The 16,334-nt window shown below is 46.7% G+C and overlaps 1 protein-coding gene across 1 annotated transcript in view; it reads right to left on the bottom strand.

Moving 5' to 3' along the window:
* The window catches only part of LOC137521606 (carbonic anhydrase-related protein 10-like), a 549,933-nt gene that overhangs the window by 344,027 nt on the left and 189,572 nt on the right, over positions 1 to 16,334 (bottom strand). The gene's annotated exons all lie outside the window — the stretch shown is intronic.

The raw sequence follows: 16,334 nt of genomic DNA, 5'->3' as shown, positions 1-16,334 counted from the left end.
ACGATTTTATTAAATTCAGTTATTAATGCGTTGTGACTGACCAGAAGCGATGAAACCACTCAAGCATCCCCCTGTAGCAGCCAGGCAGACGTTGAAATGCTTCTTGCTGCTAAGTGAACTGTGTGACCATCTTCCCAGAGTAGAGTATTAACAATTAATCACTGCATAACTATATTACCAGGCTCCAGAGTCCAAGCTGCAGACACAGAAGTGGCTTATGTTGTGTGAACCGCAAGCAATATCGTTACTGTGATAGGCAGACATTGGAGGAAACAGAAAACTTTAGTCTCATGAAGAATAAGAAATTGCAGGAGACTGAACCAAAACTTTGCAGGGGACTAATGAGATTTGGGAGCTGTAAATTAATAAACCTTCCCCTGGATTAAGCTGCAGTTAATCAACTTCTGGTTTAAAAATCCATCTTATGTACAGTTCTAGTTTATCTGCGACAGAAATGGTTCCTAAAAACCAAGATCTGTAATTTACTTACATTTTAGGTTAATCAATATACAGGACTATGTCGTGCGCATGCACACATGGCTTACGCGGCCACAGGCAGCCGGGCCAGCGCCTGCACACTAATGCCTGATTCTGCTGACAGGAAGTAGCTGCTGGGCGCGTAAGCAAGGTGGGGGACAGAGGAGAACCCGTTTTTACTTTTTGTTTCAGCTCTCGTATTCTTTAAAGTAAACCTGAGGCAAATAAAACAAAAAGGATTTATAGTTACCTGGGGCTTCCTCCAGCTCCCTGTAGGCTGTGGACTCCCTCTGTGTCCGACCAGGCATGTTCATTCTCCCACTAGCAGACCCAGTTAGCACTGACTGCTGCACATGAGTGGCCCTGGCCACACACCTCCTTGGTCATAGTCATGTAGCCGGGAGCATTCTGCGCCTTCCAAGTTAATAAAGGCTTGTAACTGCACAGGCGCAGAATGCTTGCGGCATGTGGCCAGGGCTGTGCATGTGCAGTAGTACTTGACAAATTCAGTTGGAAACTTTGCTGGGCCTTACAGCGGCGGAACAAATGGACCAGATGGACACTGAGGAAGCTCACGGACTAAGGTGAATGGAGGAAGCACATTTTTTTTAATTTAAGAAACAGGATGATTCTTTTTTTATCCTGATTAATTCTGTCACTTGGTGTCATCATCTTCCCTCTCGCCTACCTAATGTATAGGCTACGTGCCAGTCTCAATTTACCAGCCTTTTCATGCTCATTATATAGAAGTTCACTTGCTTGTTTCCTTTTTTTTTTGAATAGTGCTGATGCCTTAGGCCTGTACTTGAATTTATGGCTGCTGAGCTTTTCCCGATTCAGGCAACCTCGTAGCCCCACACGGCTCAGCTACATTTAATATAAGCACTTGCTGTTTCCACACACTGCATGCTCCTCCAGTCTCTATGGTCATCAAGATAAAACTGGATGATACATGGCTTGAATCTATCTGGCTTCATGTAAGTTAAGTAGAAGGGAAGTGAAAAGAGACGATTTTTTTACTTAACCTTTTTACAGTAAAGGTTTTCATCTGCAGGAAATGGTGAACTTGGTCTACAGTGGTATTGCTACAATGTATTCCATCGGAAAGGAAATTGTTATTTTTAGTTTGCGCCGCTGTGATGATTTAGATATATCATACACAGCGATAAAGTATGGTGATTTGTGGAGTCTTGCGATTACATAGACAGCATTGAAATAAACTAATCTCAATTCTGGGCAGCCTTTCTCTGCAATATCGCCCAGTATATTACAGATATTATAGATTCTCTGTTGAATGTTGTTAGTATCGCACTTAAAATACAATTTTCATATTCAAATTAGCATGCGGATTGTAGATACGCTGTTGGCTGCACTACTAGGTGCATTTCCTGGTGCAATGAGAACCGTTCATCTGCAGTCCCTGATTTCTGCTGTTGCTGGCTGCCTTGTTGATAGTGCACACCAATTTCCTCCAGTCACTATAGGACAGTGTTCCCTAACCCTTTCCTCAAGGCCCACCAACAGTGCATGTTTTGTGGAAATCCACAGAGGTAGTAAATAATCTCTGCTGAGACACTAATTACCCCACCTGTGCATGTTTGTGTTTTCCTGCAAAACATGTACTGTGGGTCAGTGGCGTCGCTAGGGGCTTAGAACCGGGGCACTGCATCCGGATCTTGTTGGGAGTGGCCTGGATATGGCTGCCTGGATTGCCCGCAGGCAGTGCTTCAGATGTTAGGGGAGCTTGCAGCATCCCCGCTGTTACTATGGCTGAATTTTCCGGGACTGGGCAATGCTTACCAGCCTTGATCACGTGGGGCTGGGCAGCCAATGAGGGACTCCAAAGAGTGCTTCTCCTGCCATGTGAGGCTGAATACAAGTGTGCAAGCCTCCGTATGAGCTCAGCTGGAGCTCTCCTTTGATGCTGCTGCCCAGGGCTGTCCTGCTCTCTCCCCCTGCCAGTGTAAGCAGGCACATGCCAAGAGGGGGGCTCAGGCACCCCCTTTTTAAATTTGTATTACAAAGGCCCCTTTTTGCAGTGGAAATGAAGCCCCACCACCTGGTTGTGAGAAGCCCCGCCCCATGCCCAAAGAAAATGTATGGAGCTGGATGGAACTTGCCTGGGGCCCAGAGTTACTGGCTGCTGTGACAGGACGGTCTATCATTTCCTCTTCACTCCCTAGTTGCTCTGGCAGACCACATGGAGCACTGCTCCAGTGGCTGCTGATCTCCTCTGACCCTGTGTTATTATCCTGACCAATTACCTGCTCTACTGCTGCAGAACAAAGGGCGGTCATGCAGAACTATGAAGGAGGATGGGCAGACACAGGCCACTGAAGAAGCACTCAGGGAGTAAGCTGTGGCTGCTGCAGTGCTGCTGGTCTGTCAAGCTGAAGGAGAGAGAAAGCAACAGAGCACAGAGAGCACAGCTAGGATTCATCATCCTGGGCCTGGCAGTGTGAGCGAACTGAGTACACTGTGTTAAAAATGATAGTCCTGGGTGATAACTTATGAAACTGTGCCTTTGTACAGATCATAAACTGTACACTGGGGAACTAAAAGTACCAGCCTGTCCTGCTGTGTAAAATATATGGCATATATGGAATTGCCGCTTATTATTACAAAGGAATGCTGGTAATTATAGTTCTGACAGTTCATAAGCTTCTATAGAGGAGTTCTTCTAAAGCCATACATGCAAAAACGGCTCACCCTGCACCTGCAAAAGTGTTAATTACTATTTCCCCTCCAGGCCGCTATGGACTCAGGAAAGATGCAGCCCAGCATGCACAGCATCACCGCCGGCCAGGCCAGCACAGCATCACCGCCAGCCAGGCCAGGCAGCCCAGCATCACCGCAAACCCAGCGCAGCATTCAGGCTAGCCAGCCGATGACAAGACAAAAGCCAGGTTTATGTGAAAATGCTTCCTATTTATGATATTTAAGTTACATTACTGCTAGGTTCGTGTACATTTAACCACACCCTCTTCCCTGTTGCATGGCCATGCCCATTTTTTGCTGCGGCTCTCTCTCCCTTGGTGACCAGGTGTGCCCCGGATCTCCCAAGATCCTAGAAACGTCCCTGCTGTGGGTGGACCATGAGGAAAGGGTTAAGGAACTCTGCTATAGGACACTGGTGAGTGATGAAATAAATTAGCTGTTTACCTTCTTACTGCCAGTGGTGGCCTCTAGTGGTTGAAAAGTTTCCTGATTGTCCTGATGAATCCCTTGACTTTCAATACTTTAAAGCATTCCTGATATCACATTAAAAAAAAAAAAAAATAAATAAATAAAAAAGGAGAGATAATTACCTCAGTAGAGGTACTGGATAGTCCAGAGGTTCAGAGGGTTCCCCAGTCTTCTTACATTCCTTTGTTCAAGGTCTGGGTCCATTAAAACATATTCAACAATATTGTTGAATATGTTGGTTGTGGTCTCTCTCCTCTCTGTGTATGAGCACAGCCACACTGCGGTGTATTGGTTGGGGTCAGGGCCTGCATGAGGGGACCAAGGATCATTTTGTTTCCAGGACTGCCTGGGCATTTACTGTTACGCCCTTATGTGTGTAGGATCAGTGTGGCCATGCCTGCACACTGAGTGGAGCATGACCGCAAAGAAGAAGAGCGCCCTGGCAGCAAAGGGGTTGAGGAGGGTTGAGGTGGGGACTTCCTCTTCTGACGCAAGTTTTTTTTTTTTTTGCTTTAAGCCACAGACACACAATGAGAATCCCTAATCTTGGGTGTGAGGACCGTGGTCTCGACACCCTGGAACTAGTCTGAAGTATAACACAATAATACACAGAGGTAATCTGGCTCAGTGTGAATTCCCAGGTCCTCCTGATTCTAACACACTGTTGGATCTGACTAAGGTCTAAGTGCTTCCACGTAAGTGTTCGCAACGGCAGACAACCTGAGAGTGACCAGCAGTGACTATATATAGCGCAGCGCTCTCCGGCGCCACCCATCAACGATCAACCAATAGCCACTTGCCTTGAGGTCAGCTGACCAACGTGGTCAGCTGATCCCTCCTCGTTTGTCATAAAGGTTCTGCCTCTCAGCACGCGCGCGCGTATTCCTCAACTTGTGTGAACTAACAGACCCAGCCACACCAGACGCACGCTGCTGCGGACAAACCACCGCGCTGGAAGCGGAATCAGCTGCCTTGCCGGCAGTACACGTGGCGGCTTTTCCGCGTTCTATCACAGTACCCCCCCTCCCCAGGAGTGGACTCCGGACACTTCCCACCAGGCTTTCCAGGGTGCAGGTCATGAAATTCCTTCTTTAATTCCTCTGAGTGCATACGACAGTCTGGCACCCAAGTTCTCTCCTCTATGCCATATCCCTTCCAGTGAACCAGATACTGCACGGAGTTCTGCACAAGCCGTGAGTCCAGAATCTTTTTAATCTCATACTCAGGTTGATCATCAATCAACACAGGGGGGGGGGAGCGGAATCCACGTGCACCGCCGGCTTGAGTAAGGACACATGCAATGATCTCACACCACGCATGCTGGTAGGGAGATCAATGGCATAAGTGACATTATTGATCTTTCTGGTCACTGGAAAAGGACCCACAAATGTAGGGCCTAGTTTGGGTGACAGTTGTTTTAGAGCCAAATGTCGTGTGGACACCCAGACCAAGTCCCCTGGAGAGAATTCCATCTCTTGTCAGCCTGTTTCTTCTGATTCTGAAAAGCCCTTCCCAAATTTGTCTTAACTATTCCCCAAATTTGCTTCAAGGACCTCCGCCAATTCTCCAGGGCTGGAAACGGAGTAGAAGCCACTGGCAATGGGGCAAACTTAGGTGACCTTCCCGTCACCACCTGAAATGGGGAAAATCCTGAGGAGGAGCTTTTCAAATTGTTGTGTGCAAATTCTGCAAACGGCAAGAATTTGACCCAGTCGGTTTGAGCATCTGCAACATAACACCTCAGAAATTGTGCCAGAGACTGATTGGTTCTCTCGGTCTGGCCATTGGTCTGTGGGTGGTAGCCTGATGAAAAAGAAAGCTCCATGTCTAACTGATGGCAGAATGCCCTCCAAAACTTGGAAACAAATTGGACTCCCCGATCTGACACTATATTTTCCTGGAAGGCCATGTAGCCGGAAAATATGCTGGATGAAGAGATCGGCCAATTCCTGGGCCGAGGGGAGTCCTTTCAGGGGGACAAAATGGGCCATCTTACTGAATCGATCGACTACCACCCAAATGACCGTCATGCCCTCAGACCTGGGGAGTTCGCCCACAAAATCCATGGACAAATGGATCCATGGCTCGCTCGGGACTGGTAAGGGCTGCAATGTCCCAACAGGTGCCTGACGGGAGGGTTTGCTCCTAGCACACACTGCACATTCTCTCACATACTCCTTGCAGTCATTTGCCAATGACGGCCACCAAGCACACCTAGCAATGAGGTCCTGAGTTCTGGTGGCCCCAGGATGCCCAGCATTCTTGTGGGAATGGAACAACTGCAGTATTTGTAGACGGAAAGGCAATGGTACAAACATGACCCCCTCAGGCTTCCCCTCTGGTACATCCTGTTGGAACGGAGCCAACGTCTCTGCCCTCCAAAACTTGGAAACAAATTGGACTCCCTGAGCTGACACTATATTTTCCGGAAGGCCATGTAGCCGGAAAATATGCTGGATGAAGAGATCAGCCAATTCCTGGGCCGTGGGGAGTCCTTTCAGAGGGACAAAATGAGCCATCTTACTGAATCGATCGACTACCACCCAAATGACCGTCATGCCCTCAGACCTGGGGAGTTCGCCCACAAAATCCATGGACAAATGGATCCATGGCTCGCTCGGGACTGGTAAGGGCTGCAATGTCCCAACAGGTGCCTGACGGGAGGGTTTGCTCCTAGCACACACTGCACATTCTCTCACATACTCCTTGCAGTCATTTGCCAATGACGGCCACCAAGCACACCTAGCAATGAGGTCCTGAGTTCTGGTGGCCCCAGGATGCCCAGCATTCTTGTGGGAATGGAACAACTGCAGTATTTGTAGACGGAAAGGCAATGGTACAAACATGACCCCCTCAGGCTTCCCCTCTGGTACATCCTGTTGGAACGGAGCCAACGTCTCTGCCCTCCAAAACTTGGAAACAAATTGGACTCCCTGAGCTGACACTATATTTTCCGGAAGGCCATGTAGCCGGAAAATATGCTGGATGAAGAGATCAGCCAATTCCTGGGCCGTGGGGAGTCCTTTCAGAGGGACAAAATGAGCCATCTTACTGAATCGATCGACTACCACCCAAATAACCGTCATGCCCTCAGACCTGGGGAGTTCGCCCACAAAATCCATGGACAAATGGGTCCAAGGTTCACTCGGAACTGGTAAAGGCTGCAATGTTCCAACAGGTGCCTGACGGGAAGGTTTGCTTCTAGCCACTGCACACTCTCTCACAAACTCCTTACAGTCTGTTGCCAATGACGGCCACCAAGCACATCTAGCAAGTAGATCCTGAGTTCTTGTGGCCCCAGGATGCCCAGCATTCTTGTGGGAATGAAACAGCTGCAACAGTTGTAGGCGAAAAGGCAATGGTACAAACAAAACCCCCTCAGGCTTCCCCTCTGGAACATCCTGTTGGAATGGACTCAGAGTGACAGTCCAGTCTTTCCAGGTTTCAGTGGCTGCCAGGACCACTTTTTGCGGTGTAATGGTCTCAGGGGCTGAGGGCTGTGCTGTCTCGGGCTCGAAACGCCTGGATAAGGCATCAGCCTTGATGTTCTTACTACCAGGGGTATACGTGATTACAAATCTGAATCTGGAAAAGAATAACGACCACCGGGCCTGTCAGGGGCTAAGTCTCTTAGCGCCCTCAATGTACTCCAAATTTTTGTGGTCAGTGTAAACTGTAATGGTGTGTTCTGCCCCTTCTAGCCAATGACGCCATTCTTCAAAGGCCAACTTGATGGCTAGAAGTTCCCGGTTGCCTATATCGTAGTTTTTCTCTGCGGGTGAAAATCTACGGGAAAAATAGGCACAGGGGTGAAGTTTCCCCTGCAAACCAGAATGCTGAGACAGCACAGCACCTACCCCTACCTCTGAGGCATCAACCTCCATAAAGGGAAAGGTGACGTCTACATGTCTCAATATGGGTGCAGAACAGAACAATTTCTTCAGAGTGGAGAAAGCAGCATGGGCCTCTGTGGACCAGTGGTGAGTGTCTGCCCCTTTCTTGGTGAGACTGGTGAGAGGCAAGATCACCGTAGAGTACCCCTTTATGAACCTCCTGTAGTAGTTGACGAACCCCTGGAATCTCTGGAGTGCCTTCAGTCCCACAGGCTGAGGACACTCCAAGACAGCAGAAACCTTTCCAGGGTCCATAGAGAGGCCAGAGGTCGAGATTATGTACCCCAGAAAGGCGACTGAAGTCACTTCGAAAATGCATTTTTCCAGTTTAGCATACAGCATATTCTGTATTAACTTCCGTAGCACAAACCCAACATGTTTCCTGTGTTCTGAGAGGTTGGAAGAAAAAATCAGTATTACGTCTAAGTATACCAAGACGAAATTGCCCAACACTTCTCTGAACACCTCGTTAATCAGCTCTTGGAAGGCGGCCGGAGCGTTACACAACCTGAAGGGCATCACCAGGTACTTGTAATGCCCGTCGGGTGTGTTAAAGGCCGTCTTCCATTCATCACCGTCCCGGATACGCACAAGGTTGTATGCACCCCTCAAATCCAGCTTCGAAAAAATCTTAGCATTGGTGACCTGGGTAAACAAATCGTCAATTAAAGGTAAAGGATAACGATTTTTTACTGTAATCTTATTTAGGCCTTGATAATCGATGCATGGACGGAGGCCTCCATCCTTCTTTTTCACGAAAAAGAATCCTGCCCCTGCTGGTGACCGGGAGGGACGAATAAAACCTTTAGCTAAATTTTCTCGGATATATTCTTGCATGGCCAATTTCTCTGGCCCAGACAGATTATAGAGATGACCTCTAGGGGGCATACAACCAGACCTGAGATCGATGGGACAATCAAAAGGACGGTGAGGAGGGAGTTTATCTGCTGATTTGGGACTAAACACGTCCGCAAATTCTGAATACTGGCTTGGCAAACCCTCCACTTGAATCTTGGTGTTACCCAAGGTTACCTTCGCTAAACAATGATGATGACAATTGATCTGAGGAGAGTGAAGTTGTAACCATGGCATGCCAAGAATGATCGTGGAAGTTGTTATTCGCAAAACCAGAAACTGTAGACTCTCTTTGTGTAACACCCCCACCGTAACCCTTAACTCTGGGGTCTGAGACAGAGGGTAGTCACTCTGCAGAGGAGAGTCGTTCACTGCAGTGACCAGAATCCGTTGATTCAAAGGAGAAATAGGAATTCCTAATTTCTTAGCAAATTCGTAATTCATAAAATTGGCTGCTGAGCCAGAATCTAGGAAGGCCTCAGTGGCCACTGTTTGATCTCCCCAAGATATAGTACAAGGGAGGAGCAAACGTTTATCGTCTAGAGGTAAAGACTGCGCGCCTAGGGTATTACCTCCGACTACACCAAGGCAGCAGCGTTTCCCGACTTCTTGGGACAATTCTGCACTCTGTGACCCTCCTCTGCACAGTATAAACAGAGCTGTTCTGCTTTTCTGCGTTTCTGCTCCACCCGGGACAATTTCGACCGACCAATCTGCATTGGTTCCGGTGGGGGTGAAACGGGTGGAGGAGAGGCGTAGGAAACATATCTCACATTGTTCCTACCCCGAGTCTGTTTCTGGTAACGTAGACGACGATCAACCCTGATTGCTAATGAAATGGCCTCATCAATAGACTTCGGCTCAGGATGACCCAGCATTACATCAGATACTGCGGCTGACAACCCTGACAAGATACAGTCCAGAAGTGCAAATTAATCCCATCTAGCTGAAACTGCCCATTTTCTGAACTCAGCTGTGTAAACTTCAACCGGATCCCTGCCCTGACGCAAAGTCTTGAGCTTCCGCTCAGTGGTAGAGGCGATGTCCGGATCATCATAAATTATAGCCATAGCTTTAAAAAATTCCTCAACCGATGCTAGGGCCTCATTCCCTGTCTGAAGACCATATGCCCAGGTCTGGGAATCCCCTGACAGCAGAGTCTTAATGAACGTAATTCTCTGTGCCACGGTTCCCGACGAATTAGGTCTCAACTCAAAGTACGATAACACTCGATTTCTAAAATTCTGAAAGTCAGATCTGTGACCAGAAAACTTTTCGGGCACAGGCATACATAAGTCTGTACCTGGAGGAGATCGCACTATATTCACAGCCGTCTGTAGGACTTGCGCAGACCTAGACAAAGCGTTGATCTGGGTCTGATGACTGTCCAGCACTTGGATGAAATTTTCCACCGAGGTGGTGAGTGCATCAAGACGGCTGTTAAGTGCGTCTATTTGGTTTTGGTCTGCCATTCTGTAACGATCGGTGTCAGCACACAGAGAGAATCTGATTATTGGTGATCTGCAGTATTACCAAGTATACAGATTATACCTGATTATTGATGATCTGCAGAATCACCGATAATCCAAGTATAACTAACCTCTGGACACCTTTATAGTGTGAGTGTTTGGTGCAACAGTAATAACTTTGAGTAAGACCACCCGAGGAGCAGGTGGTCTTTGGCAGTACGGGCGATACTGCCTTTTGCGAAATACAAAAACCTTCCAACAGCCTGAGACCTCCAAAGGGGTGGAGTCCCAGGGTGAAGGTAGGAAGGACCTGTGAGTGAGTGACACCTGACAGGTGGATGTCACTAGCAGGTCTGGAGACTATCTCTTAAGGAGAGAGATAGCTCTCTATGTCGGGCAAGCCAGGTCGGCAACACACAGACAGACAAGGTACAAAGGCAGAAGACTGATTCGGTATCCAAGGCAGGCAGGGTTTGGCAACAGGTAATCAGATATACGTAGGTACCGAATCAGAAAGCAGAGGGATAGTCAGGAATGCAATAGGTCATAACAGATATCAACAATGCCTAGTCCTGGGTGTGAGGTCCGTGGTCTCGACACCCTGGAACTAGTCTGGAGTACAACAGAATGATAACACAGCGTTCCTAATCTTGGGTGTGAGGTCCGTGGTCTCAACACCCTGGAACTAGTCTGAAGTATAACAGAATGATAACACAGAGTCCCTAATCTTGGGTGTGAGGTCCGTGGTCTCGACACCCTGGAACTAGTCTGAAGTATAACACAATGATAACACAGACTCCCTAATCTTGGGTGTGAGGTCCGTGGTCTCGACACCCTGGAACTAGTCTGAAGTATAACACAATAATACACAGAGGTAATCTGGCTCAGTGTGAATTCCCAGGTCCTCCTGGTTCTAACACACTGTTGGATCTGACTAAGGTCTGAGTGCTTCCACGTAAGTGTTCGCAACGGCAGACAACCTGAGAGTGACCAGCAGTGACTATATATAGCGCAGCGCTCTCCGGCGCCACCCATCAGCGATCAACCAATAGCCACTTGCCTTGAGGTCAGCTGACCAGGTTGATCGTTTGTCATAAAGGTTCTGCCTCTCAGCACGCGCGCGCGTATTCCTCAACCTGTGTGAACTAACAGACCCAGCCACACCAGACGCACGCTGCTGCGAACAAACCGCCGCGCTGGATGCGGAATCAGCCGCCTCCCTGCCAGTACACGCGGCAGCTTTTCCGCGTTCTATCACAGTCTCGAAAAGGTTAAATGGTGATGTTCAATTGGTGCTTTAAAGAGACACTGAAGCGAAAAAAAATATATGATATAATTAATTGGTTGTGTACTATGAATAATTACTAGAAGATTAGCAGCAAAGAAAATATTATCATATTTTTATTTTCAGGTATATAGTGTTTTTTCTAACATTGCATTATTCTATAATATGTGCAGATTACATAACACTCAGCATTCAAAATGAGTCTTTCAGAGCAGTCTGTGAAGTAATGAACTCTCCTCTAGCAGAGGAAAAGTAAACAGTTCAATTACAGTTGAGATAATAAAAGTCAGATAACAGCCCTCTCCACGACTACTAAGTTAGTCGGAGAGCTTAATAGCTTTTTTGCATAGAGATAACAACTGGAGTTTCTCAACTCTTCCTGTACTGGAAACAATTAGACTGATGTATCTGATCTTAATGTTTTTTTTCTTAGCTGTACTACACATACAAATCATAATATCATCATTTTTTTTTCGCTTCAGTGTCTCTTTAACTCAAGCCAAAGAGAATGCAGAAAAATTGTGTTTTGCATGAATATTTTTTAGATTAATTAGATTCATTTTCTGTAAATTAACTTGTTATTCACTGAAAAATCGCTAAGGTCCGATTTACATCTGTGTTCGTTCCCGGAGTCGGGCCGTACGGATCTGGTTATCTGGATCCTGGAAAAAGGTCAATTTTTACAGCCAGTGTGCTGTAAAATGTCCGTTTTTTTATAGGATCCTATTGTGCTCCACTGAGCGAAACGGTCCGGAAAATTGGGTCCTGCTGCATTTTTTACGGAACTGTACGGACGGTTCCGTTGGCAAATGCTAATGTGAATTGCTAATGTAAATGCTTAATGAAAATTCACACACAAATGAAAAATCAAAAAAAAAAAAATGTGCAGGAAAGTTAAACCAAAAAATACAGTGGGATGCGAAAGTTTGGGCAACCTTGTTAATCGTCATGATTTTCCTGTATACATCGTTAGTTGTTACGATAAAATATGTCAGTCAAATATATCATATAGGAGACACACACAGTGATATTTGAGAAGTGAAATGAAGTTTATTGGATTTACAGAAAGTGTGCAATAATTGTTTAACTAAAATAAGGCAGGTGCATAAATTTGGGCACTGTTTTCATTTTATTGATTCCAAAACCTTTAGAACTAATTATTGGAACTCAAATTGGCTTGGTAATGTAACGATAGGTGTCAGCAACCAGAGAGAGAATCTGATTCTTGGCGATCTGCAGTATCCCCAAGAATACAGATATACCTGATTATTGAGGATCTGCAGAATCATCAATAATCAAATATGTCTAACCTCTAGACATCTGAGTGTGTGAGTGTTTTGGTGCAACAGTAATCTTTGGACCACCGGGGTAGCAGGTGGTCCAATAAGTAGAGAAGACTCTACTGCAGTCAAGGACACCTGGAGAGGGAGTCCCTGACTGATAAGGAGCAGTGTCCCCTCTGTAGAGCAGGGGACCCCTGCAGGGAGGCTGGACACCCTGAGGGGGGGTGACAGCCAGAAGGTCAGACAGGCCGGGTCGGCAACAGAGTATCAGATATGCAAGGTACCAAATCAGAGATCAGAAGAATAGTCAGGAAAGCTACAGGTCATAACAGAAATCAGAACAAGGCCTAGTCTGAGGTGTGAGGGCTGTGATCTCAACACCCTGGAACTATGCTAGAGAATAACACAGATGATATACAGTATTCCTAGTCTGGGGTGTGAGGGCTGTGATCTCAACACCCTGGAACTATGCTAGAGAATAACACAGATGATATACAGTATTCCTAGTCTGGGGTGTGAGGGCCGTGATCTCAACACCCTGGAACTATGCTAGAGAACAACACAGATGATATACAGTATTCCTAGTCTGGGGTGTGAGGGCCGTGATCTCAACACCCTGGAACTATGCTAGAGAATAACACAGATGATATACAATAACTGGCTAAGTGTGGATTCCCAGGTCCTCCTGGTTCCACCACACTGAAAGATCTGACTAAGGTCTGAGTGCTAACACGTAAGCATTCGCAACGCCAGACAACCAGCAACTGAACAGCAGGAGATATATATAGTAAAGCGCCCCACAGCGCCGCCCAGCTCCCATCAACCAATCACTGACTGAGCAGGAATCAGCTGACCGCCCTGATCAGCTGATCTTCCTCCTATTGGTATAAAGAGCTTGTCTTGAAGCGCGCGCGCGCGTAGCTCTCCATCTGTGTGCACTACTAGGTCCAGACAACCCAGACACATGTTGCTGCGGGGAAACCGCCGCACTGGACGCAGAATCCGCCGCCTTACCGTCAGAACATATGGCGGCCCCCACACCATTCTTCCCATGTGCACCATTAGTTCCAGAAAACCCAGACGCATGCTGACGCGGACAAACCGCCGCATCAGACGCGGAATCAGACGCCTTACCGCCAGAACACGCGGCGGCTTTTCCGCTATTCATCACAGGTAAGCTCAGTGTCCCCTGACCTACATACACAGGTGAATCCAATTATGAGAAAGAGTATTTAAGGGGGTCAATTGTAAGTTTTCCTCCTCTTTTAATTTTCTCTGAAGAGTAGCAACATAGGGGTCTCAAAACAACTCTCAAATGACCTGAAGACAACGATTGTTCTCCATCATGGTTTAGGGGAAGGATACAAAAAGCGGTCTCAGATATTTCAGATGTCTGTTTCCACAGTTAGGAACTTATTGAGGAAATGGAAGACCACAGGCTCAGTTCAAGTTAAGGCTCGAAATGGCAGACCAAGAAACATCTTGGATAAACAGAAGCATTGAATGCTGAGAACAGTCAGTCAACCCACAGACCAGCACCAAAGACATATGGAGTGACATGGAGTCACTGTGCATCGTTTAACCATTTGACACACTTTACACAAGGAGTGTTGCTGTGTGCGAGAATGATGCAGAGGAAGCTTTTTCTCTGCCTAAGGAACAAACAGAGCCGCTTGTGGTATGCTAAAGCACATTTGGACAAGCCAGTTTCATTTTGGAATAAGGTGCTGTGGACTGATGAAACTAAAATAGTGTTATTTGGGCATAACAAGGGGCGCTATGCATGGAGGAAAAACAACACAGCATTCCAAGAAAAACACCTGCTACCTATAATAAAATATGGTGGTGGTTCCATCATGCTGTGGAGCTGTGTGACCAGTGCAGGGACTGGGAAACTTGTCAAAATTGAGGGATGCATGGATTCCACTCAGTATCAGCAGATATTCTGGAGACCAATGTCCAGTAATCAGTGACAAAGCTGAAGCTGCGCCAGGGCTGGATCTTTCAACAAGACGGCGACCCTAAACACTGCTTAAAATCCACTAAGGCATTTATGCAGAGGAACAAGTACAATGTTCTGGAATGGCCATCTCAGTCCCCAGACCTGAATATAATTGAAAATCTGTGGTGTGAGTTAAATAGAGCTGTACATGCTTGGAAGCCATCAAACCTGAATGAACTAGAGATGTTTTGTAAAGAGGAATGGTCCAAAATACCTTCAACCAGAATCCAGACTCTCATTGGAACCTACAGGAAGCGTTTAGAGACTGTAATTTCTGCAAAATGAGGATCTACTAAATATTGATTTCATTTCTTTTTTTGGTGGTGCCCAAATTTATGCACTTGTCTAATTTTGCATATTGCACGCTTTCTGTAAATCCAATAAACTTAATTTCACTTCTCAACTATCACTGTTTGTGTCTCCTATATGATATATTTAACTGACATTTTTTATCGTAACAACCAACGCTTTATACAGGAAAGTAATGGCAATTAACAAGGTTGCCCAAACTTTCGCATCCCACTGTACCTGAAAATTCACAAAGGCAGATTTGTGCTTGTGTGAAGGGCCCCTTATTGACTGAGACTACTGTACTGTACATGCCAACCTAGCCAAACACTAATTCTTCATCAAGCCATCTGTTTCTGAAAATCCCTAGATAAATGTAAACATATCCTTTTAGAACATATGTATGTTTATTGACCATGTGCTAAATAGAGTTGGGCCGAACCTCCGATTTTAGGTTCGCGAACCGGGTTCGCGAACTTTCGCGGAAGGTTCGGTTCGCGTTAAAGTTCGCGAACCGCAATAGACTTCAATGGGGATGCGAACTTTGAAAAAAAAAAAAAAATTATGCTGGCCACAAAAGTGATGGAAAAGATGTTTCAAGGGGTCTAACACCTGGAGGGGGGCATAGCGGAGTGGGATAGATGCCAAAAGTCCCCGGGAAAAATCTGGATTTGATGCAAAGCAGCGTTTTAAGGGCAGAAATCACATTGAATGCTAAATGACAGGCCTAAAGTGCTTTAAAACATCTTGCATGTGTATACATCAATCAGGTAGTGTAATTAAGGTACTGCTTCACACTGACACACCAAACTGTTCACTGAACAGAACAGGTATGCAGTGGCGGGTTCACTGAACAGGTATGCAGTGGCAGGATCAATGAACAGGTATGCAGTGGCAGGATCACTGAACAGGTACGCAGTGGCAGGATCACTGAACAGGTATGCAGTGGCAGGATCAATGAACAGGTATGCACTGGCAGGATCACTGAACAGGTATGCAGTGGCAGGATCAATGAACAGGTATGCAGTGGCGGGTTCACTGAACAGGTATGCAGTGGCAGGATCAATGAACAGGTATGCACTGGCAGGATCACTGAACAGGTATGCAGTGGCAGGATCAATGAACAGGTATGCAGTGGCAGGATCAATGAACAGGTATGCACTGGCAGGATCACTGAACAGGTATGCAGTGGCAGGATCAATGAACAGGTATGCACTGGCAGGATCACTGAACAGGTATGCAGTGGCAGGATCAATGAACAGGTATGCAGTGGCAGGATCACAGTACAGGTATGCAGTGGGCTGAGGGCTCACTGAACAGAACAGGTATGCAGCCAGGAAGAAGTTAAGCCTAACTAATCTTTCCCTATGAGAGACTGCAGCAGCTCGCCCTACTCTCACTAATGCAGGCACACGAGTGGCCATAACGGCCGCCGCTGCCTGCCTTATATAAGGGGGGGTGGGGCTCCAGGGGCTAGTGTAGCCTAATTGGCTACACTGGGCCTGCTGACTGTGATGTAGAGGGTCAAAGTTGACCCTCAGGTGCATTATGGGGCGAACCGATTTTTTGCGAACTTTTGCCGCAAAAAGTTCGCGT

This window comes from Hyperolius riggenbachi, chromosome 6 (genome assembly GCF_040937935.1).
Source record: "Hyperolius riggenbachi isolate aHypRig1 chromosome 6, aHypRig1.pri, whole genome shotgun sequence".
NCBI lineage: Eukaryota > Metazoa > Chordata > Amphibia > Anura > Hyperoliidae > Hyperolius > Hyperolius riggenbachi.
Note: the sequence above shows the minus strand (reverse complement) of the source record. Positions and strands in the feature narration are given on the sequence as shown.